We start from the raw sequence: 22,689 nt of genomic DNA on the forward strand, positions 1-22,689 counted from the left end.
TACATATTAATTGGGAGTAGTCTTTATGGAAGGTACATTCACGCATAGTAACTCTTCCATGTCTAGCAATGATTGGGTTGCTCGTGATGGACGGGCAAAAATGATTAATGTATTAGAACCTATATAAGTATTAATTTCAATCATGAATCAGTAATTGTTGCAATGAATTGTTATGTTATGCGCAATGTGAATATTCCTGATTTTTTTTGATTTTGAGAAAGTTTTTTTTTATGTCTATCAACCGTTAAGTCTATTTCTAAAGGAATTGGGATATTACTTGACAAAGGCTAACGCCGAAACGCGCCATCCTTAAGTTTGGTGCACAATAAACCTGTTGTGCCATTTCTTGGTGTGCCACCGCTTGATTTTCTACCATTTGGTGTGGATTAAGAAACTCGGACATAACAAAGTGGCTGCTGCTGCCACTGGCTGGCACCAACGTCGCAGGAAGGGAGACCGCGGAAGCAGCAATTTGGTGAAGATATATATATATACATATATATGTATGTATAAACATATATATACATACATATATGTGTATTACCTACTGGCGGTCACCAGTAGGTAGTTATAGTTAGGACCTTGTTTCAATTAAAAAACCTTTTTATCTTTTTCCAATAACTTTGGCGCCGGTTGACAAATCTTTGCGAAATTTCAAAACATTGGTCTCGCTCCGGTCGGCTCCTATCCTGAAAGTTTCGGGGTGATTCGCTAAAGTGGGGTCCCAAAACGTGTTTTCTCCATGATATTTCCCATAGGAAACTTTAGACACGACTACAGCCCAAACTGCTTAACGGAATTACACCAATTTTGGTAAAAAGGTAGCCCTTGGTTCAGAAAGGGACCTTTTTTTTTTAAATGGTGTGAATCCGTTCAGTAGTTGCTGAGAAATACAAAAAATAAGAGTAAATAAATCCATTTCCCATAGGAAACTTTAGGCAAGGATACAGCCGAAACTACTGAACGGATTTACCCCAAATTTGGCAAAAAGGTACTGCTCGGCTCAGAAAGTGACCTTTTAAAAAATGGTGTAAATCCGTTTAGTAGTTGCTGAGAAACTCAAAAATAAATTTTTCAATATTTAGAGGCATGGAGGATCCGCGCACCCTCCCGAGCACGAGCTTCATGCTAATTGGCTGTCAACACTCCAAATCAGGATGTGTTGACAGCCGTCTTGTGCCTCGGTAGAACCGAGGCACAAGAAAACAGAAAAACTTATGAACAAAACAAGAAAAGGGGGCAGGGTAGAAACACCCTGACCCCCTAGGCCTGCTCAGGGGGTCCCACAAGGACCCCCAGGGCCAAAAAAAGCATGTTTTAAAAAAATAAAATGCAGAGATGCACATTGCAAACAGCAGTGTCCCGGGGTGGGCACCCCGGGACACTGCAGGAGCCGGCCCTGGGTGGTGGTGGTCCCCAGGGCCATCACTGGCTCCATGAGGGGGGCCCCCCTCACAACCAATGCACAGCCCGGGGGGGTGGTCCCTGGGGCTCGGGGATCCGTAACAGTCCACCAAATTAGAATATTAGTGCCCCGGGGATGTAGCAGTCCCCGGGGCATGTGGGGGGCTCAAGCCCCCCACACAGGAGTATTTTTTTTTTAAAAGCCAGGGGTGGCAGTCCCCAGGGCAGTGGGGGCCATGTGCCCCCGCTAATTAAATAATGAAAGCCACGGGGGTGGCAGTCCCAGGGGCTCGGGGGCCTTAGAGGCCACCCACAGGTTAAAAAAGAAGACCCAGGGCTGGCGGTCCCCGGGGCTGCAGGGGGACCGTGTGCCCCTGCAAATATTTTTGAAAAGCCCCGGAGGGTGGCAGTCCCCAGGGCAGTGTGGAGGGGATTGGGGCCCCCCACACATTTTTATACATGCCCCTTTTTACACCTCTCTGCAACGCAGCTCTGTGGCGCCTCCTGGAGGTGCCTGGTGGGCTAGTGGGACCCCAGGGACCCTCAGGATTCAAGGGGACTTTATTCCCCAACTTAAAACGGCCACAGGGCGTGTTTGCACACATGTCACCTCAAGCCCCCCTCCCTTCACCAGTGTGCAAACGCGCCCCCTGGTGCGTTTTAAGAGGTAGTTTTTATCCCACTGCCCTATTATGTACTACAGTCTTACAGAGGAGGTCATGCTAATCACAGGGGTACCCCAACGCATAGTGTTCCCTAGTGTATGTAAGTGTTTTCACTGTATTCTAAGTGTCTTTTAGCATAGCACTGGCTCTAGGCCTGGTTAGTCAGAGTCGGTTACCACCAGTACCCGTCTGAAAAAGTTGTGGGCACAGGAGAACTTTATGCTCCTCTGTTGCTTCTTTCTGCACATCTCTTCTTCTTCATGCACTTTTCTTCGTCTTTGTGGACTTCTATTGCTTCTTTCTGCATTTCTTTTTTTTTTCTGTGTGTTGTTTCTTCTTTAATCAAATGTCCTACCTCTGTAGGCATAGTTAGAAATTAGCATTTAAAAAACCTTAGAAATTCACTGAAAAAACCATAGGTTTTAGGGAAAGTTATAGTTAGTTGGACATTTCACTCGTACAAAACCAGAGAAATTCCCCCGTTATAGTTAGTTCAGTGAACTATAAATTGCGCCCCCACAATGCACTGCTGATGACGTCACATATTACATCACTCATGACATGGTCAGTGACATCACTGATGATATCATTGATGACATCTCAAATGATATCACTGATGACATCACTGATGACATAATCCATGTGAGAATTTCATGCATCTTCTCGCACTCAAATATAACTTTTGATACACCCACTCTAAATTGCAGACTGCCATTCTCAAAACCATAGACACTCCAACACCAATAACTACATATCCACTCACTGATTGTTAGGTCTACACACACATCCAGACACTCACCCATACAGTCACTCATACTTACGGTCACTCAGTACACCTGTGGAAGTAGTGTCAACATGTGTTTATACCTACTAGGATGAACTACTGACTCCTACTGGTCTGAAAATGCTGGGGTACGGAAAATATGTGAGGTATTGTCTAGAATCTCATGCTGCTAAGCTGAGCTGCTTCCGGACTTGGGGATGAAACGTGAGTCCAAACTGTGTGTCATATGCTGTGAAGTGATGTGCTCTGGCCGCTGTGCCACATCTGTGCAAATAGTGTCAGCATGTAGTTATACCTACTCGGAGGAGCTTTTGTTTCGAACATTGTAAGTTGTGTATGGTGTTTACGGGGTGTTATACAGGGAGTGCAAAGGTAAATTTGCGCGTATCAAATCAATTTGGTATTTGTAAAGTGTAAACTACTCACTCGTACGGGTCTGATGGCACTGGGGGTGTAAGCTGAGCTGCTGCCGGACTCGGGGATAAAGGCGCTGAACTACTGAACCCTACCGGTCTGAAAGGGCAGGGTACGGAAATTAAGTGAGGTATTGCCCAGAGTGTCATGCTGCTAAATTGAGCTGCTGCTGGACTCGGGATGAAACCATGAGACCAAACTGTGTGTCCTATGCTGGGAAGTCATGTGCTCCGGACGCTGTGCCACACCTGTCCAAGTAGTGTCAGCAACATTTTATACGTAGTAGGAGGAAGTTTTGTTTGGAACACAGTAACTTGTATATGGTGCTGGTAAGTGATCCGCAGCACTGCCAAAGGCAGTGCACCCAGGACATGCAGCAGACGTGCAAGGTATAGGTGGACGTGAATAGAGTCGACCATGTGTTCGGGATGCCCTGCTATGTGTCAGTGGCTCTGCTTGTAGCTGCACTGACTTGCCGTGTGCCAGTCTTGTGGATGAAATGGCACAGCTTGGTGCAATCAGGTGGGTCTCTGTGCAATGGGTGCAGGGCAGGGTTGTGGTGGGAGTACATGTGAAGGCCATTTCACACGCGCTAACTACAACAAAGGACTTTTGAGTGTGGGATGTCCACTCGTTCTCAAATCAGGCAGTGGGTAGTGTGGGAGACGGATGCAAATATTATCGTATCTGTCATGGGGGGCTGGCCACTTGCAAGTTCCTTCTCGGAGCAGCAGATGTGTTAGCGCAAGATAGCTCAGACAAAGAACCTTTCATCCTTACAGTAACTTCTCCAGGTGCATTCATACAGGATGTGTACAAAGGCCGGTCGTGGGTGTTGTGGGATGTCTGCGACCCTGGTCATCATGGATGAGATGCCTAGCACGTGGCACATGGGTGAGTTCACTGTGTGTTACGTTGCCAAACAGCTGCTCCTCCATCCCATGAGCCCCCATACTTTTTTGCGCTGTTGTATTCCATGCACTCCTACGGCACACCTTTGTAATGCGTATTCGCGCATGTCCTGAGGCATTCCAATCACACCGTGACACTGCCGTTTGGAGGTGGTGCATGCCACTTTACAACAACAACTGCTGCGGCCCTTGTGGCAGCCACAGCAGAACACAGAGACACACTTACCGCACTTCTTGCACACGGACATGTGTGAGACACCCCGTTCCCTTTGCCGCTTGTGCATGCAGGAGGGTGCGTGCGTAGCTACATCTCCAGGCTCACTGCCATCGCTGAGGTGACATGGCAATGTCTGCTGAAGATAGCACACTGTGATGTTGCAGGGCCCGTGCAAATCATGCTAACACAATGACCACACGGACATACTTGCTCAGATGCGGGTTCGGGGGGCGTTGGCCGTCCTGGGGTTGTTGCGATGAGTGTTATGGCCCTCATGGGTATCCATGTATCATGCTCATTGACTCTATGGCACCTGTGGGTGTTCAGGTGTGGCTCTTGGCTGTGTTCTTTTTCATGCTGCAGGTAGTCATCCTGCTTAACACCAGCAGAAAGCAGGTGTAGAATCTCTGGTGCTAACGCGGCTTATCGACTGAATTTGTTTGGCATCGTAGTTTTTGCATTTCGTTGTGAAAGTTGTGATGTGGTTTTTTCGTGTACAGAAAAATAAATGAACTGGGCAGTGTAGCCCGTCAAGATCCAGCACCTGACCCACTATTCCCAATCAATATAAATACTATGAGATTTCTTCATTGATTTTGTGTACATTGTAAATGCACCCACTATCACAGTGCAATTCAATAGAGGATTTTAGAATTTAGAATAAATCGCAAAGGTGCACCTCGTGTGTTTTTGCAAGGGAACGCCTACTCTGCATCTCCTTATTAGCACTTTAATGCAACTACAGTTGAGATAAATCTAACACACTATTCAGAAGCTGGTGCAAACTGCAGACATCAGCAGTATTCCCGCGATAACTGCCCCAAAATTTAACACCATGGCAGACACCACCAAATAACAGTACTAAGAACGAAAAAGTGTCAAACAGCACTTACGTAACAACCAAAAACTTTATTGAATTTTTGTTTTTTTCAAACTTTATTTTTTTGTAAACGTATATATAAAGGATAAAGTAAATTTAACAAAATGAACACAAAACAACGAGGCGGAAGACTCCTGTCGGGACCATGAATGTCGACGACACAGCGTGGAAAATAAAGCACAAAATAAGGACGTGTGTAATGCGCATATCAAAGGAGCGAGACAAAAGAAGGGAAAAAAAGCCAGAGAGAAAAAGAGAGGGAAGGAAAGAAAGGGAGTGAGAAAGGGAGAAGGCAGATAGAGAAAGAGAAGGAAAGGAAGGAAGAGAGTGAGAGAGAGAGTGAAGAGAGGGAAGCAAGAGAGAGAGGGAGATACTGTCGCCCCTGCGCATCCATGACCAAATAATTACCTGCTGCCGCCGGATTGTGTACCAGTGGGCACTCCACGTGCCCATCAAAGCTCCATGACCCAGCAGATCTCACAGATATCGCTGAGTCCTGAGTCATGAATGGCAGAGACCACATCAGCTTCTCCGCAGCCCGGCAGATCTCACACAGGTTGCTGAGTTCTGAGTCTTCATTGGCGGAGACAACATCAGCTTTTGGTGCCGCTAACCCTGTGCAACGCAAGTCAGTGCCACATGGTGGTAGGCCCCTGACGGCCACATCAGCTTCAGGTGGCACTAACCCTGTGCAATTCAAGTCCACGCCACATGGTAGTAGGCCCCTGAGAGCCATACAGCTCAGGGTGCGACTAACCCTCTGCTCAACTCTTCATGGACTCTTTATGATTCTGACTCGTGGAGCGTCTGCCATCCAGTCACCACCAGAAATAAATGATGTGACGTTGTCGATCCATTATATTTGTGTGGTCACATGGCCTGTGATGCATGTGCCGGATGGGTGTGGTTTGTGTGCAAACCTGCCCTCAGGGAGTGGCTGTGACATGTTGACAACTAGAGCACTGACCTGCACACCAACAGCGAGCATGCCTGCGTCAGGTAGCTATGTGGGGGTGTGAAAACATGTTTTCTCAATGGATTTTCCATAGGAAACTTTATACAAGGCTACAGGTCAAACTGCTGAACGGAATTACGCCAAATTTGGTAGGGAGAAAGGTCATGGTCCAGAAAGCGTGCTTTCTTGCATCGAGTGAAAATATAAAAGAAAGGTCCCGGAGGCAATTTACTATACTGGTGTTCTGTCTGTGTGAGATAACCCTTTCACGCTCCCTCTTCCCAACATCACCACTTTGCCGCAATAGCGTTAGAAGACAGTCCGTCGGCTCGCAGCTCTCTACCTTTGCGAGCTAGTACGCTGCTGTGCCTGTACCTCTGCGAGCTACTATGCTGCTGTTCCTTTGGGAGCGGACAGCTCGTAGTACTGCATCTGTGAGTCGACTGGACGGGCCGCAGTTGTCCCTCTGCGAGCCTGGGTGCAAACTGTTCATAAGTCATACTCCATAAGCATTGAAAAGCCATTTTGTGATTCAGTCCGTCAGCTGGTATCTGTAAACATACCGGAGTTCTTTCTGTGAGAGATACCCCTTTCACGCTGCCTCTCCCCACATCAGCAGGTAACGCACCCTCTTCCCACATCACTAGCATACCCCAACAACCTTCTTGGGACCAGAATTCTCCCTGTGCGGTTGACAAACAAGAATCTTAGTCATGGATAGATTTACATATAAAACATTTTATTTAACCTCTTGAGTGCCCATGACGAGATGGTCTCGTCATGGGCCGCGGTTGCGCTGTGCCCATGACGAGACTATCTCATCATGAACCCCGCTCGCTAATGAAAGGGCCGGCACAGGGTGGGGAAAGGGCGGGGCACTCAAGGGGTTAAACAAAACAACAACAAATAAAACTGAAGGGAGTCTGGTGCTGTGGTCGCTGCCACGAAGTTGGGGTTACTGTCATTCAGGACTCAGGACACAGTTCCACATGTGGGATCGGCTTGTATTCAACAGGGTTAGTGGCACTACGTGTCGCGCCTTGTGTTGTACAGTGTTAGTGGCACTACGTGTCGCCGGCCTTGCATATGGAAATATGCCTGACTGATCAAAGGGAGTCTGGTGCTGTGGTCGCTGCTACGAAGTTGGAGTCACTGCCATTCAGGACTCAGGACACAGTTCCACATGTGGGATCGGCTTGTGTTGAACAGGGTTAGTGGCACCACGTGTCAAAAATTTTAATTGAGAGCTCTGTTGCCTGCAGTGTAGATTGTTATTGAGTGTTTGTTTGCACTTGAAGATACATTTGTTGATTGTACTAAAGCCATAACTGATATAAAAAAAGTTCTTAAAGCAAGGATACTAAAAGGATATTATATAGGTTTTAGGCCTGTGATAGTTACTTGTCTAGTGGACTCTTTAATTAATTATTCAAGATTTAATTTTAATTGAGAGCCCTACTGACCGCAGTGTAGGCGTTTCATGAAATGATGAAATATGTATAGAATACACTGTTGAAGTGTATGAGCCTGTGATGCTGCTTGGTGCGGATGGGCCGCAGTGGGAGCTATGTCTCTTGCCTACTGCGTCATCTGCAAACGCGTCCGTATCTGAATAGTGAGCCCGGCTGACCGCAGTGTAGGCCAGAGGTAGCCCTGAGCAAGGGCCCACAGCCACATGCATATGTTGGTGGCCCCACCAGCCTGCGCAGTTTCGGTTCAGTGGTACCACGTGTCGCCAGCCTTCCATATGCAAATACGCGCCACTAATCGAAGGGAGTCTGGTGCTGTGGTTGCTGCCACGGACTTGGGGTAACTGCCATTCAGGACTCAGGACACAGTTCCACATGTGGGATCGGCTTGTGTTGAACAGGGTTAGTGGCACCACGTGTCACTGTCCTTGCATATGGAAATATGCATAATTGATCAAAGGGAGTATGCTGCTGTGGTCGCTGCCACAGACTTGGGGTCACTGCCATTCAGGACTCAGGACACAGTTCCACATGTGGGATCGGCTTCTGTTGAACAGGGTTAGTGGCACCACGTGTCGCCGGCCTTGCATATGGAAATATGCCTAACTGATCAAAGGGAGTATGCTGCTGTGGTCGCTGCCACAGCTTGGGGTCACTGCCAATCAGGACTCAGGACACAGTTCCACATGTGGGATCGGCTTGTGTTGAACAGAGTTAGTGGCACCAAGTGGCACCGGACTTGCATATGGAAATATGCATAATTGATCAAAGGGAGTATGCTGCTGTGGTCGCTGCCACGGACTTGGGGTCACTGCCATTCAGGACTCAGGACACAGTTCCACATGTGGGATCGGCTTGTGTTGAACAGGGTTAGTGGCACCAAGTGTCGCCGGCCTTGCATATGGAAATATGCCTAACTGTCAAAGGGAGTATGCTGCTGTGGTCACTGCCACAACTTGGGGTTACTGCCATTCAGGACTCAGGACACTGTTCCACATGTGGGATCGGCTTGTGTTGAAATGGGTTGGTGGGACCATGTATTGCTGGCCTTGCATATGGAAATATGCCTAACTGATCAAAGGGAGTATGCTGCTGTGGTCACTGCCACGGACTTGGGGTCACTGCCATTCAGGACTCAGGACACAGTTCCACATGTGGGATCGGTTTGTGTTGAACAAGGTTAGTGGCACCAGGTGTCGCCGGCCTTGCATATGAAAATATGCCAAAGTGATCAAAGGGAGTATGCTGCTGTGGTCGATGCCACGGACTTGGGGTCACTGCCATTCAGGACTCAGGACACAGTTCCACATGTGGGATCGGCTTGTGTTGAACAGGGTTAGTGGCACCAAGTGTCGCCGGCCTTGCATATGGAAATATGCCTAACTGTCAAAGGGAGTATGCTGCTGTGGTCACTGCCACAACTTGGGGTCACTGCCATTCAGGACTCAGGACACAGTTCCACATGTGGGATCGGCTTGTGTTGAACAGGGTTGGTGGCACCACGTGTTGCCGGCCTTGCATATGGAAATATGCCTAACTGATCAAAGGGAGTTTGCTGCTGTGGTCGCTGCCAAGGACTTGGGGTCACTGCCATTCAGGACTCAGGCCACAGTTCCACATGTGGGATCGGCTTCTGTTGAACAGGGTTAGTGGCACCACGTGTCGCCGGCCTTGCATATGGAAATATGCCTAACTGATCAAAGGGAGTATGCTGCTGTGGTCGCTGCCACAACTTGGGGTCACTGCCAATCAGGACTCAGGACACAGTTCCACATGTGGGATCGGCTTGTGTTGAACTGGGTTGGTGGGAACACGTGTTGCCGGCCTTCCATATGGAAATATGCCTAACTGATCCAAGGGAGTATGCTGCTGCGGTCGCTGCCACAGACTTGGGGTCACTGCCATTCAGGACTCAGGATACAGTTCCACATGAGGGATCGGCTTGTGTTGAACAAGGTTAGAGGCACCAGGTGTCGCCGGCCTTGTATATGAAAATATGCCAAAGTGATCAAAGGGTGTATGCTGCTGTGGCTGCTGCCATGGACTTGGGGTCACTGCCATTAAGGACTCAGGACACAGTTCCACATGTGGGATTGGCTTGTGTTGAACAGAGTTAGTGGCACCAAGTGGCACCGGCCTTGCATATGGAAATATGCATAATTGATCAAAGGGAGTATGCTGCTGTGGTCGCTGCCACGGACTTGGGGTCACTGCCATTCAGGACTCAGGACTCAGTTGCACATGTGGGATCGGCTTGTGTTGAACAGGGTTAGTGGCACCATGTGTCGCCGGCCTTGCATATGGAAATATGCCTAACTGATCAAAGGGAGTATGCTGCTGTGGTCGATGCCACGGATTTGGGGTCACTGCCATTCAGGACTCAGGACACAGTTCCACATGTGGGATCGGCTTGTGTTGAACAGGGTTAGTGGCACCAAGTGTCGCCGGCCTTGCATATGGAAATATGCCTAACTGATCAAAGGGAGTATGCTGCTGTGGTCGCTGCCACGGACTTGGGGTTACTGCCATTCAGGACTCAGGACACAGTTCCACATGTGGGATCGGTTTGTGTTGAACAGGGTTAGTGGCACCACGTGTCGCTGGCCTTGCATATGGAAATATGCCTAACTGATCAAAGGGAGTATGCTGCTGTGGTCACTGCCACGGACTTGGGGTCACTGCCATTCAGGACTCCGGACACAGTTTCACATGTGGGATCGGCTTGTGTTGAACAGGGTTAGTGGCACTACGTGTCGCCGGCCTTGCAAATGGAAAGATGCCTAACTGTCAAAGGGAGTATGCTGCTGTGGTCACTGCCACAGCTTGGGGTCACTGCCATTCAGGACACAGGACACAGTTCCACATGTGGGATCGGATTGTGTTGAACAGGGTTAGTGGCACCACGTGTCACCGGCCTTGCATATGGAAATATGCCTGACTGATCAAAGGGAGTCTGGTGCTGTGGTCGCTGCTACGAAGTTGGAGTCACTGCCATTCAGGACTCAGGACACAGTTCCACATGTGGGATCGGCTTGTGTTGAACAGGGTTAGTGGCACCACGTGTCAAAAATTTTAATTGAGAGCTCTGTTGCCCGCAGTGTAGATTGTTATTGAGTGTTTGTTTGCACTTGAAGATACATTTGTTGATTGTACTAAAGCTATAACTGATATAAAAAAAGTTCTTAAAGCAAGGATACTAAAAGGATATTATATAGGTTTTAGGCCTGTGATAGTTACTTGCCTAGTGGACTCTTTAATTAATTATTCAAGATTTAATTTTAATTGAGAGCCCTACTGACCGCAGTGTAGGCGTTTCATGAAATGATGAAATATGTATAGAATACACTGTTGAAGTGTATGAGCCTGTGATGCTACTTGGTGCGGATGGGCCGCAGTGGGAGCTATGTCTCTTGCCTACTGCGTCATCTGCAAACGCGTCCGTATCTGAATAGTGAGCCCGGCTGACCGCAGTGTAGGCCAGAGGTAGCCCTGAGCAAGGGCCCACAGCCACATGCATACGTTGGTGGCCCCACCAGCCTGCGCAGTTTCGGTTCAGTGGTACCACGTGTCGCCAGCCTTCCATATGCAAATACGCGCCACTAATCGAAGGGAGTCTGGTGCTGTGGTTGCTGCCACGGACTTGGGGTTACTGCCATTCAGGACTCAGGACACAATTCCACATGTGGGATCGGCTTGTGTTGAACAGGGTTAGTGGCACCACGTGTCACTGTCCTTGCATATGGAAATATGCATAATTGATCAAAGGGAGTATGCTGCTGTGGTCGCTGCCACAGACTTGGGGTCACTGCCATTCAGGACTCAGGACACAGTTCCACATGTGGGATCGGCTTCTGTTGGACAGGGTTAGTGGCACCACGTGTCGCCGGCCTTGCATATGGAAATATGCCTAACTGATCAAAGGGAGTATGCTGCTGTGGTCGCTGCCACAGCTTGGGGTCACTGCCAATCAGGACTCAGGACACAGTTCCACATGTGGGAAAGGCTTGTGTTGAACAGAGTTAGTGGCACCAAGTTGCACCGGCCTTGCATATGGAAATATGCATAATTGATCAAAGGGAGTATGCTGCTGTGGTCGCTGCCACGGACTTGGGGTCACTGCCATTCAGGACTCAGGACACAGTTCCACATGTGGGATCGGCTTGTGTTGAACAGGGTTAGTGGCACCATGTGTCGCCGGCCTTGCATATGGAAATATGCCTAACTGATCAAAGGGAGTATGCTGCTGTGGTCGCTGCCACAAATTGGGGTCACTGCCATTCAGACTCAGGACACTGTTCCACATGTGGGATCGGCTTGTGTTGAAATGGGTTGGTGGGACCATGTATTGCCGGCCTTGCATATGGAAATATGCCTAACTGATCAAAGGGAGTATGCTGCTGTGGTCACTGCCACGGACTTGGGGTCACTGCCATTCAGGACTCAGGACACAGTTCCACATGAGGGATCGATTTGTGTTGAACAAGGTTAGTGGCACCAGGTGTCGCCGGCCTTGCATATGAAAATATGCCAAAGTGATCAAAGGGAGTATGCTGCTGTGGTCGATGCCACGGACTTGGGGTCACTGCCATTCAGGACACAGTTCCACATGTGGGATCGGCTTGTGTTGAACAGGGTTAGTGGCACCAAGTGTCGCCGGCCTTGCATATGGAAATATGCCTAACTGTCAAAGGGAGTATGCTGCTGTGGTCACTGCCACAACTTGGGGTCACTGCCATTCAGGACTCAGGACACAGTTCCACATGTGGGATCGGCTTGTGTTGAACAGGGTTGGTGGCACCACGTGTTGCCGGCCTTGCATATGGAAATATGCCTAACTGATAAAAGGGAGTATGCTGCTGTGGTCGCTGCCAAGGACTTGGGGTCACTGCCATTCAGGACTCAGGCCACAGTTCCACATGTGGGATCGGCTTCTGTTGAACAGGGTTAGTGGCACCACGTGTCGCCGGCCTTGCATATGGAAATATGCCTAACTGATCAAAGGGAGTATGCTGCTGTGGTCGCTGCCACAACTTGGGGTCACTGCCAATCAGGACTCAGGACACAGTTCCACATGTGGGATCGGCTTGTGTTGAACTAGGTTGGTGGGAACACGTGTTGCCGACCTTCCATATGGAAATATGCCTAACTGATCTAAGGGAGTATGCTGCTGCGGTCGCTGCCACAGACTTGGGGTCACTGCCATTCAGGACTCAGGACACAGTTCCACATGTGGGATCGGCTTGTGTTGAACAGGGTTGGTGGCACCACGTGTTGCCGGCCTTGCATATGGAAATATGCCTAACTGATAAAAGGGAGTATGCTGCTGTGGTCGCTGCCAAGGACTTGGGGTCACTGCCATTCAGGACTCAGGCCACAGTTCCACATGTGGGATCGGCTTCTGTTGAACAGGGTTAGTGGCACCACGTGTCGCCGGCCTTGCATATGGAAATATGCCTAACTGATCAAAGGGAGTATGCTGCTGTGGTCGCTGCCACAACTTGGGGTCACTGCCAATCAGGACTCAGGACACAGTTCCACATGTGGGATCGGCTTGTGTTGAACTAGGTTGGTGGGAACACGTGTTGCCGACCTTCCATATGGAAATATGCCTAACTGATCTAAGGGAGTATGCTGCTGCGGTCGCTGCCACAGACTTGGGGTCACTGCCATTCAGGACTCAGGACACAGTTCCACATGAGGGATCGGCTTGTGTTGAACAAGGTTAGAGGCATCAGGTGTCGCCGGCCTTGTAAATGAAAATATGCCAAAGTGATCAAAGGGTGTATGCTGCTGTGGCCGCTGCCATGGACTTGGGGTCACTGCCATTCAGGACTCAGGACACAGTTGCACATGTGGGATCGGCTTGTGTTGAACAGGGTTAGTGGCACCAAATGGCACCGGCCTTGCATATGGAAATATGCATAATTGATCAAAGGGAGTATGCTGCTGTGGTCACTGCCACGGACTTGGGGTCACTGCCATTCAGGACTCAGGACACAGTTGCACATGTGGGATCGGCTTGTGTTGAACAGGGTTAGTAGCACCATGTGTCGCCGGCCTTGCATATGGAAATATGCCTAACTGATCAAAGGGAGTATGCTGCTGTGGTCGATGCCACGGATTTGGGGTCACTGCCATTCAGGACTCAGGACACAGTTCCACATGTGGGATCAGCTTGTGTTGAACAGGGTTAGTGGCACCAAGTGTCGCCGGCCTTGCATATGGAAATATGCCTAACTGATCAAAGGGAGTATGCTGCTGTGGTCGCTGCCACGGACTTGGGGTTACTGCCATTCAGGACTCAGGACACAGTTCCACATGTGGGATCGGTTTGTGTTGAACAGGGTTAGTGGCACCACGTGTCGCTGGCCTTGCATATGGAAATATGCCTAACTGATCAAAGGGAGTATGCTGCTGTGGTCACTGCCACGGACTTGGGGTCACTGCCATTCAGGACTCCGGACACAGTTTCACATGTGGGATCGGCTTGTGTTGAACAGGGTTAGTGGCACTACGTGTCGCCGGCCTTGCAAATGGAAATATGCCTAACTGTCAAAGGGAGTATGCTGCTGTGGTCACTGCCACAGCTTGGGGTCACTGCCATTCAGGACACAGGACACAGTTCCACATGTGGGATCGGCTTGTGTTGAACAGGGTTAGTGGCACAACGTGTCACCGGCCTTGCATATGGAAATATGCCTAACTGATCAAAGGGAGTATGCTGCTGTGGTCACTGCCACGGACTTGGGGTCACTGCCATTCAGGACTCAGGCCACATTTCCACATGTGGGATCGGCTTGTGTTGAACAGGGTTAGTGGCACCACGTGTCGCTGGCCTTGCATATGGAAAAATGCCTAACTGATCAAAGGGAGTATGCTGCTGTGGTCACTGCCACAGACTTGGGGTCACTGCCATTCAGGACTCAGGACACAGTTCCACATGTGGGATCAGCTTTTGTTGAACAGGGTTAGTGGCACCACGTGTCACGCCTTGTGTTGTACAGGGTTAGTGGCACCACATGTCACTGGCCTTGCATATGGAAATATGCCTAACTAATCAGAGGGAGTGTGGTGCTGTGGTTGCTGCCATGGACTTGGGGTCACTGCCATTCAGGACTCAGGACACAGTTCCACATATGGGATCATTCGGCTTGTGTTGAACAGGGTTAGTGGCACCACATGTCGCCGGCCTTGCATATGGAAATATGCCTAACTGATCAAAGGGAGTATGCTGCTGTGGTCGCTGCCACAGATTTGGGGTCACTGCTCTTCAGGACTCAGGACACAGTTCCACATGTGGGATCAGCTTGTGTTGAACAGGGTTAGTGGCACCACGTGTTGCCGGCCTGGCATATGGAAATATGCCTAAAGGATCAAAGGGCATATGCAGCTGGGGTCGCTGCCATGGACTTGGGGTCACTGCCATTCAGGACTCAGGACACAGTTCCACATGTGGGATCGGCTTCTGTTGAACAGTGTTAGTTGCTCTACGTGTCGCCGGCCTTGCATATGGAAATATGCCTAACTGATCAAAGGGAGTATGCTGCTGTGGCCGCTGCCACGGACTTGGGGTCACTGCCATTCAGGACTCAGGATACAGTTCCACATGTGGGATCGGCTTGTGTTGAACAAGGTTAGTGGCACCACGTGTCACGCCTTGTGTTGTACAGGGTTAGTGGCACCACGTGTCGCTGGCCTTGCATATGGAAATATGCCTAACTAATCAGAGGGAGTTTGGTGCTGTGGTCGCTGCCACGGACTTGGGGTCACTACCATTCAGGACTCAGGACACAGTTCTACATGTGGGATTGTTCAGCTTGTGTTGAACAGGGTTTGTGGCACCACGTGTTGCCGGCTTGTGTTGAACAGGGTTAGTGGAAGCATGTGTTGCGGCTTGCATTGAATTCTGCCTAAATAAGTCCACGTGGCAATGACTTGTGGTGCAGTGAGTTAGTGACACCTGAAGCACTCAGCGTGTACGCACCCTGCAATGATACGTGGTCCGGGCGGGCTTCACTGGTAGCAATGTCTTTACATGCTTTGAAAGAATCTTCATAGCAGTCAAAATCTCCAAGTAATTCCATTTCAGTCCTCCAAGGTTTGAAGAGTTGCAGAAGAGCTAAATAGAAAAACTCTCTCTTATCTGGAGTATCACAACTTAATTTCCTGTGATTAATCAAATTTCCTTTGGCATTCTTTAAGAAACATCCATCAGATCCAATTACAGCATATTTCCCTTCATTTATTGTTTCTGTAACATTTTTCTAAAACTATAATGATGCAGTATTTCATATAGCCGTATGTTTTCCAGGTATGGACTTCTATTTGGATAGTATGCGAGGAACAGTAATTGAGTTATCTGCAACATATTGTATGTCCATATTTTCATTCCACATCTTCAAAATTACTGATTGATTGTAATCATTAATTTACTTCGATTCTTCTGTTCGTTTTATATTATAAGTATTTTTGGGTAATTTTCGAGTAATAGTATGCCTCACTGCTGACATAAAACTGTTCACTCTTCCTTGCGATGACTTATGGTGCACTGAGTTAGTAGTACCTTTGGCGCTCAACGTGTATGTACCCTGCAATGATGCGTTGTCTGGGAGGGACGCATTCGGATCAATGTCATTTGTCTATTGAATTCTACCCCAAAAAGGCCACGTGGCGATGACTTGTGGTGCACTGAGTTAGTAGTACCTTTGGCGCTCAGCGTATACATACCCTGCGCTGATGCGTTGTCCGGGAGGGCCGCACTCAGACAAATGTCTTTTGTCTATTGAAATCTGCTCCAGTAAGGCCACGTGGCGATGACATGTGGTGCACTGAGTTAGTGGCACCTGAAGTACTCAGCGTGCACACACCCTGCGATGATGCGTGGTCCGAGAGGGCTCTACTGGGAGCAATGTATCTTGCATACTGCACTGCGTCATCTGCAATCGCTAGTCCATATGAATTGCGAGTCCTGCTGGCCACAGTGTAGATCAAAGGCAGTAGTCTGTACAGACATAAGTCTGCGGTGCTGTGCCGCTGGGTTCGCAGGGGTCCTGTGTCGAGGAGACCCGCGATCATGGCTGCAGCCTCGTGGCAGGGTGAGGCCCGCCGCTCTGGCACAGTCGTTGGTCTTCACAGTTCACAAGTGAACCACGCCCAGAGCCCCGGCCCATTTATTCACACTCCTATCCTGAAGTGGCGTACATCGGACCAGCCCACTCCGGTTATGCTTATGCTTACAGGGGAGACGATACAGCTACATGACTGAGATCGTCCCTAGTGTTTGACGTAACATGATTGGGTCCACCGTCCACAACACTACAAGCACCAGTGGTATTTGTGCACATGGAGAGGTGTGTGTTCTGCATACTGAGATGTGTCCAGCACATCACCGCTATACTTTGCATTGTGTGCATTGTTATTCATGGGTGAATTGCTTCCTTCACATATAGTTTGTTCACACCTGTCCCAATATTCAGCTATTGTGTGGCTGAGGGGCCATGCCATTTTCAGAATGTTTGATGTCTTGTTCCGCGCTGCCTCGTGTTAGAGGGGAGTGTCCTAGGGTGGTGGTAGGTGTTGTGGCGTTCTTGGGTGTCAGAGCTGCTTGATCAGTAGGTCTATGACATGTGTTGGTCTTCAGATGTGGTTCTGGGCTGGGCTTCCTGTCATACTGTATGTAGTTGTTTAATTTTAAAAAAAACAAGAAGACATTAAATAAAATAAATAAAAAAAATACCAAAACAAATTTTAGGATATTACAGTTACAAAATATCACTTTTTTTCAAAATTACTGAGAAAAACATAGGTTTTATGAACATTATAATTAGAAATTAGTATTTAAATAACCTTTGAAATTCACAAAAAACATAGTTCTCAGGAAGATTAAAGTTAGAAATTAGTATTTAAAAATAAATTCAAATTTATTGAAAAAACGATTGCCACATTTCCCAACATTGAGCTATTATATGGCTAAGGGACCATGCCATTTTTTGAGGATTCGCTGTCCTGTTCTGCACTGCCTTGGTGGTAGTAGGGAGAGGGGTTGTACTGGGGCCGATCCTGAGGGTTGTGGCAGTGGGTGTTGTATGCTTCTTGGGTGTCGGAAAAAACTATAGGTTAAATGAACATTATAATTAGAAGTTAGCATTAAAAAACATTGAAATTCACTGAAAAAAACATAGGTTTCAGGCATGTTATATTTTGAAATTAGCATTTAAAAAACCTTAGAAATTCACTGAAAAAACCATAGGTTTCAGGGACGTTATAGTTAGAAATTAGCATTTAAAAAACCTTAGAAATTCACTGAAAAAGACATAGGTTTCAGGCACGTTATAGTTAGAAATTAGCATTTAAAAAACCTTAGAAATTCAATGAAAACAATAGGTTTCAGGGACGTTATAGTTACTTGGACATTTGACTCATATAAAACCATGACATCACTGATGACATCTCAAATGACATCACTGATGACATCACTGATGACATCATCCATGTGATAGTCTGACACACCTCCTCACACTCTAATATAACCTTTGATACATGTACTCTAAAATACAGACTACCATTTTCGAAACCATAGACACACCAATAGCAGATACTAGATACCCATCCACTGATTCCTATGTATATATTGTGAGCTAGACATACACTCATACTGTCACTCATATATGCTGTCACTCATCATTACATCAGTATAATATCCACACATACACCTATACATACATTCACACAGTGCTACTGATCCATAGAGTTACTCACACATCTACTCAGTCATGCTAAAAATCAATCACACACCCATGTACTCACCTATGCAGATATATACACACCACCTGACTTATTTATACACACACCACCTCCTTTATTTATATAGATATTAACACATACTTACTCTCTTATACAATCACTAATACAAGTACACATTCATGTATGTAGACACTCTTGCAATCACTCTCTCTCACGTATAGTCAATTATACACCCCAACACTCACATATACTATCTAAAAACATATATAGTTACTCACATATTTACAACTGAGACATCAATTCACTAATCAACACACCTGTACACTAGGCCTGGGCGAAGCACTACGCTACGCTCGCGTAGTTTGCGAAGTTCGCGCTACTTCGCACTACGCGAACTGCACGTAGCACAGTGCGAACACGCGTAGCGTAGTGTTGCGTAGTGCTGCGGTCATTTTTTGCTTGCTCGCGGTCCTCAACGTCAAGTTGGCGACCGCGAGCAAGCAAAATGACATCCTGGCGAGACTTTTTCCTTGTTCGCGATCGCGAGCATGGAAAATAAACCTCCCGGCGAGATTCCCAACGCGAGAAGGTCAGGTTTCTCATTGCGAGGGGTCGCGTATGCTCGCGACCGCTCGCGATGAGAAACTACCAGTTCGCGTTGAGAAAGCTGCAGCTCGAGGAAAAATCTACTCGAGCAGCAGAAAACTACAGCTCGCACTGTGCAAGATGCCATTTTCAATGATTGCACAGTGCCGGTTGCTTGTCCGCACTGTGCAATCATTGAAAACAACATCTTGCACAGTGCGAACATGTTACTTCGCAGTTCGCGAAGTGCTACGCGTAGCTCGCGTAGTGCGAACTTCACTTTGCGTAGCTTCGCGAAGTGCTACTTCGCGAACTACGCCCACCCTTACTGTACACACAGTCAGCTACCCATACAAAATAGGTGGGGCGCTACGCTCCGCTCCTACCCTGAAAGTCTCGGGGGGATTCGTCAAGTGGGGGCTGAGATAAAAGGGGGGTCCCAAAACACGTTTTTCCCATGCATTTTTCCATAGGACCTTTAGACACAGCTACAGCCCGAACGGCTGAACAGAGTTCCTTGAAATTTGGCAGAGAGGTAGTCTACAGGTCAAGGAAGTGCCTTTTGTAGGTTTGGTGTAAATCTGTTCAGTAGATTCTGAGAAAATAGCCTTTAAATCAATATATATATCTGAGCCAGCTTACGGTGCGCTTACGGTGCGCTTACCGTACGCGTACGGTGACGTGCGCGAGCGCGATTCTGATTGGCCGTTAGATCTTAGTAAACATTCGAATCGGTCGAAACCAGCAAGCGGCGGCCGCCATTTTCTCTCTCGCACTCTGACAGGGGGTTGAAAAACAAAGTGCAAAAACATGTAAAGGGGCTGTTTAGACAGCTCCCAAGCACCTAGCCATGTCGAGCGAGTCCCCAACGATCCCCCAAGTGAAAAAAAGCAATTTTAATTTTTTCGAAAATTTCGCCGATTACGCTTACCGTACGCGTACGGTAATAAATAATAAAAATTAAAAAAAAATATCCACATTCTCCCCACCCCGTGCGCAAATGGTGCCCGAAGGGCACCATTTGTGCAAGGCTTATGACATCAAAACAAAACATATATTTTACCTGTCACAAGGATGCTCATCATATGTCTTCCATGTGCGCACGGTGCGCGAAGCGCATCGTGCGTTCATGGCCCATCTAGCGTAACGTGTGCACGCGGTGCGCGAAGCGCACCGCGCACGGAACGAACTGCGTTAAGTGGGCGCGCACGCCACAAATGGCGTAAAGTAACTTAGCATTTAAAAAAACGTACAAATTCACTGAAAAAACCATAGGTTTCACACACGTTATAGTTAGGAATTAGCATTTAAAAAACCTTGCAAATTCACTGAAAAAACCATAGGTTTCACACATGTTATAGTTAGCTGGACATTTTACTGATAAAAAACCAATGAAATTCCCCCGTTATAGTTACTGTAGGCAACTATAACTCACGCGACCGTAATCCTCTGCTGATGACATATGTGTCTTTATGAAAAAAAAATATTTGTAATATATGTATAGCTAAAATTTAATGGAAGAAGACATGGGCAAATAAGTGTCTAAATACAGTATTAGCATCAGCAGAGGATTGCGGTCGCGTGAGTTATAGTTGCCTACAGTAACTATAACGGGGCTATTTCATTGTTTTTTTATCAGTAAAATGTCCAGCTAACTATAACATGTGTGAAACCTATGGTTTTTTCAGTGAATATATATATATCCAACCACAGAGTTTGCCTGCTGAGGAAGACGACACAACACAGGTAGGTTTTCGCCAGATATGTTTATTCCTGGAAGCGGCAGCGTGAGCATGTCTAAGTCCACAAAATCAACAGCCAGTCCCAACACGTTTCGTATTTCACTTCTTCAGGGGCTCGAGGCATTGAAGGCAACAGCAGCACAAGATTGGCGGCATCCTTATAATTTCCAAACACCCCGCCTCAGTGGGCATGGACCTCGCTAGGACCTATTGGTACTTGTATTGCCTACCGTTTAACGACAGTGAGTAGCCTGCTGTTATCCCTCAAAATAAACTTTGAATCATCACAGTGGATCGTGGCACCAAGAGACAGTTCATGACCACCACTTGAATCACTTCAATAAACAGCACCCGTGCCATATGCGAATCCGCCGATTGACAGAACCGCTGGAACGCTGCAGCAGCGCCAGTGCGTCCTCTGCGGCTCAGGCCAGCCGCTAACATCCAACCACAGAGTTTGCCTGCTGAAGAAGATGCCACATCACAGGTAGGTTTTCACCAGATATGTTTATTGCTGGAAGCGGCAGCGTGTGCATGTATCATTCCACAAAATCAACAGCCAGTCCCAACGCGTTTCGTATTTCACTTCTTCAGGGGCTCGAGGCATTGAAGGCAACAGCAGGACAAGATTGGCGGCATCCTTATAACTTCCAAACACCCCGCCTCAGTGGGCATGGCCCCCGCTAGGGCCTATTAGTACTTGTAGTGCCTAGCGTTTAACTCCAGTGAGCAGCCTGCTGTTATCCCTCAAAATAAACTTTTTATCATCACAGTGGATCGTGGCACCAAGAGACAGTTCATGACCACCACTTGAATCACTTCAATAAACGGCACCCGTTTCATATGCAAATCCGCCAATTGACGGAACCGCTGGAACGCTGCAGCAGTGCCAGGGCGTCCTCCGCGGCTCAGGCCAGCCGCTAACATCTAACCACAGAGTTTGCCTGCTGAGGAAGACACCACATCACAGGTAGGTTTTCGCCAGATATGTTTATTGCTGGAAGCGGAAGCGTGAGCATGTCTCAGTCCACAAAATCAACAGCAAGTCCCAGCGCGTTTTGTATTTCACTTCTTCAGGGGCTCGAGGCATTGAAGGCCACAGCAGGACAAGAATGGCGGCATCCTTATAACTTCCAAACACCCCGCCTCAGTGGGCATGGCCCTCGCTAGGGCCTATTGGTACTTGTAGTGCCTACCGTTTAACTCCAGTTAGTAGCCTGCTGCTATCCCTCAAAATAAACTTTGTATCATCACAGTGGATCGTGGCACCAAGAGACAGTTCATGACCACCACTTGAATCACTTCAATAAATGGCACCCGTGCCATATGCGAATCTCCCGATTGACGGAACCGCTGGAACCCTGCAGCAGCGCCATGACGTCCTCCACGGCTCAGGCCAGCTGCTAACATCCAACCACAGAGTTTGCCTGCTGAGGAAGACACCACATCACAGGTAGGTTTTCGCCAGATATGTTTATTGCTGGAAGCGGAAGCGTGAGCATGTCTCAGTCCACAAAATCAACAGCAAGTCCCAACGCATTTTGTATTTCACTTCTTCAGGGGCTCGAGGCATGGAAGGCCACAGCAGGACAAGAATGGCGGCATCCTTATAACTTCCAAACACCCCGCCTCAGTGGGCATGGCCCTCGCTAGGGCTTATTGGTACTTGTAGTGCCTACCGTTAAACACAAACCTGCTGTTGCCTTTAATGCCTCGAGCCCCTGAAGAAGTGAAATACGAAACGCGTTGGGACTGGCTGTTGATTTTGTGGACTGAGACATGCTCATGACGTCACATATTACATCACTCATGACATGGTCAGTGACATCACTGATGAAATCACTGATGACATCTGAAATGACATCACTGGTGACACCACTGATGACGTCATCCATGTGATAAATTAGTGCATCTTCTCAC

Source organism: Triturus cristatus, chromosome 5_2, assembly GCF_964204655.1.
Source record: "Triturus cristatus chromosome 5_2, aTriCri1.1, whole genome shotgun sequence".
NCBI classification, from domain to species: domain Eukaryota; kingdom Metazoa; phylum Chordata; class Amphibia; order Caudata; family Salamandridae; genus Triturus; species Triturus cristatus.